Source organism: Misgurnus anguillicaudatus, chromosome 9 (assembly GCF_027580225.2).
Source record: "Misgurnus anguillicaudatus chromosome 9, ASM2758022v2, whole genome shotgun sequence".
Lineage (NCBI taxonomy): Eukaryota > Metazoa > Chordata > Actinopteri > Cypriniformes > Cobitidae > Misgurnus > Misgurnus anguillicaudatus.
The window spans coordinates 21,766-25,182 of record NC_073345.2 but is presented as its reverse complement, the minus strand read 5'-3'; the positions used below and the strand labels follow the sequence as shown (position 1 = coordinate 25,182).

Below are 3,417 nucleotides of genomic sequence, written 5' to 3'. Positions count from 1 at the left end.
CCAATCCAAAATTCTAAAAACTGCCCTGCTGAAAAATGAATATGCCAAGTACATTACATTTTGTATACTTTTACATACCTGCAGCTAGATTAGTAATGAGTATACTTCAAGTGCGTTAATAATTAGTTAACTTAAAGAGTGCTATTTTGGGAATAGATTACTTGCTGGTAACATAACCAAAATAATGTTTTCCAAATAAATAAAAGCTGATTAAAACAGTCAAAAACAATTCATTTTAAATATATTTAAAATATAGTTTTATTCACAGCATTCAAAGTGTACAGTATTTGCCTAAAAATTGAACAATTACTCATTGAAGAATGTCAAGATGATTAAGTTTACAACGTCTTTCTCTCCCAAATCAACTTTAGTCTGGCAGGTTTTGGTTCAGCCTAAGGAAATCTGAAAAAGATAGACAATAAGCTCAATTAAAAAGTGTTTAATATTAAAACATTACATTTATTTAAGACTTACTGTATTAAATCTATAGTTTACTGGCAGAGATTGTATAGCAGATATATTTTTACCTAAACTAGAGCTTGACTAAAATGTCATCATATATATTAAGGGGCGGTTTCCCAGACAGGAATTAGACTAGTCCTAGACTAAAATAAATGTAAGAGCTGTCCAAACTGAAAACAACTTGCTCTGACATATCTTAAAATACATCAGTGCCCATTGTTTTACATCGTAATGCACATAAGTAATGTTTTTAGTAAGGCATGTTTGTTAAAACTATCCTAATTAAACTAAGGTCTAGTCCTGGATAAAGCTAATCCCTGTCCGGGAAACCACCCCTAAAAGTTTTCATTATAATGACTTGCCTATATGGGCTGCAAAATCCTCCTTACATAAAATACTTTAGCTCCTAAAGAAAGATTTTATTGTATTAAATTTAAATGTAAAACTTGTCAGAAAGAAAATGCAACAAGCACACAATTGGGTGGTTTCCTGTAAAGGGATTAGCTTAAAACAGGACTAGGCCTTAGTTTAATTAAGAAATATAACTAGTTTCAAAAAACATGCCTTAATAAAAACATTAACTGTGTGCATTTTGAGGCAAAACAAAGGACACTGGTGTATTTTAAGATATGTCAGTGCAAGTTGTTTTCAGTTTGGACAGCTCTTACATTTATTTTAGTCTAGGACTAGTCTAATCCCTGTCCGGGAAACCGCCTCAATAATGTATATAACGTTATCTAAACTGAAGCTTGATTTACTACTACAAATGAATTATTATATCTTAAGAGTTTAAAATGACTTACCATTAGCTGCAAAGTCCTCCCTACAAATGTCTTTGAAAAACTTTAGCTTCTGAGGAAAGAATGCAGCATCATTAATACTAAATACAGTGAGGTAAAAGCCTTACAACCTCTAAACAGTCAATAAATGGTTAACTTTCACGCTACATTAAAAAAACAGATTTTCTGACGCTACCTTTTTTCATTAACATATACATACACACCAATACATATATTTAACAAAACAATCGGGTGTACTAATTCGATTTAACAGGCTAACAGTGCTATCTTTCAAACCTTTAACATTAGCTATAAGCTAAGCTAAGCTACACAGCAGCTTATCACTAATAGCGAGTTAGACACCGCGTTATTGACAACATTTCGCATTCGAAATATGATAGTCTACTGATAAACTTCAGAATGGTCAAACGATAATCAAATATATTAATTTTAAGATATTTTAACGTACCTTGGGACTGAATCCGTCTGTCTTGAACAACTTGTAAAAATCAAAATACGTGCGTCGTGACGTCATCCCACACGTCAGATGCATTATTCAAATCGTCTCGGTTACTATCGTAACCTCGGTTCCCTGAGAGACGGGAACGAGACATTGCGTCCGCTGACGCTATGGGAAACTCCTCCCTCTTCCGGTTTCTGAAGCTTTTATTGAACAACGCCAGTGTTCTGGCCAATGCCGCCCATGACAGCCTTATAGGGGCGGGACTTCCGCTACTATATAGCCTGTTTAGGCGGCAAAAATACTCAGATTCTTTCGATTGAACGAACAGTAGAGCTGATCTGAGCAGTGACACGGCGGCTTACGCAATGTCTCGTTCCCGTCTCTCAGGGAACCGAGGTTACGATAGTAACCGAGACGTTCCCTTTCGAGAGCGGTCACTCGACATTGCGTCCGCTGACGCTATGGGGAATGTATTCAAACACGCCGTGAGAACAGCGAAGAGCAGCTCCAGTGAAGCTTACTCAAGTCTGTGCACCACAATGCCTGAGTCGGTGCACAATCCCCGTCCAGTCTGTGTAAGCTAACGCACAGTAGATTGGATGCCTGAGTCTCTAGGGACTCAATCCAGAGCTTATACAGAACAGAATGCATACAGTCAAAGGCTGCATGTAGGTCTTATTGCAGCCCTACAGCAGATAAGCAACCTGTAACATTACAACAGCAATGGCTAGGCCGACCCAATGTGGGCGGTAGCAAGCATATCCACGCAGAGTATTTGCTGGTATTAACATATGATGCACGATGGCCAAGATAGCTAGCGTGAAAGTACAAGGAAGAAGCGAAAATGCGGCTCCATATTAATACATCAGCTGTACTGGCCATCCAGTACAAACTATGAAGAGGCGTCGGATAGTGCGACTGCCGAATTAGAATAACACCGCTATGCCAGTGTGGCAGTAATGTGCTGCCCTCATTATCACCTAATGATCCAGTGACCCCAGCTGGATCCCAGCAGCTGACTGCTTAGGTGGAGCAGGGAAATTTCTTATAATGAGCTGGGCAGGTCACAGCGATCGTTAACAAATGCCACCGCCCATCTCTGAAGCATAAAGAGTTGCTCTAACAGTAATGTCAGAGCGGAGTGCTTAGATAAATGTATAACACTCAGACCGGGCACAGCTCACATCAGCTAGATGGGAAGGTAGAATGCAACCGTCTATGCTCTAACTGCGCTGAGGGTGGTTTTGGCACATAGTCCCTTAAGGGCATGTACAGCCCATGACGGCACTAAAATATGCAAATGATTGGCCACTTCTCTCACTTAAGAGAATTAATTGTGCCTGGCCACTGCGCACCCAAGGCACCAGCATGAAATGCAGCGACAGCTGCATGAAAAACTTTTGGGGTAGACAGACCACTTTTCCTTCATCTGTGCACTGCTGCAAAGATAGAACATTCGACACGTGACAGTGCAACGGGTCGTAGTCATTGCTTCACACCATTACAGGTGCTGCGTAAAGAGGGCGTCTTGTAGAAAGGGCTCGCTGTCCTTACTGATTTTGCGTGTATAAGCAGCAAAACCAAAGTAGGGCAACACGTAACCGCTGGCACTTGGCCGAGCACAACGTGTTTCATACAAAGCGTAACTCTGATAAGGACAAAGCTTACACTTTCCACCATCATGTACTGATTCATTACGTCCAAACAATCTCA

At 40.0% G+C, this 3,417-nt stretch overlaps 1 long non-coding RNA gene across 1 annotated transcript; it reads right to left on the bottom strand.

Moving 5' to 3' along the window:
- Positions 1 to 229: 229 nt before the first annotated feature.
- Positions 230 to 1,752, bottom strand: LOC129455739 (uncharacterized). Its single transcript, XR_012371293.1, has 3 exons — positions 1,711 to 1,752; positions 1,266 to 1,314; positions 230 to 402 (listed from the first exon to the last, which is right to left on the bottom strand). It is a non-coding gene; the product is annotated as an uncharacterized lncRNA (long non-coding RNA).
- Positions 1,753 to 3,417: the final 1,665 nt, after the last annotated feature.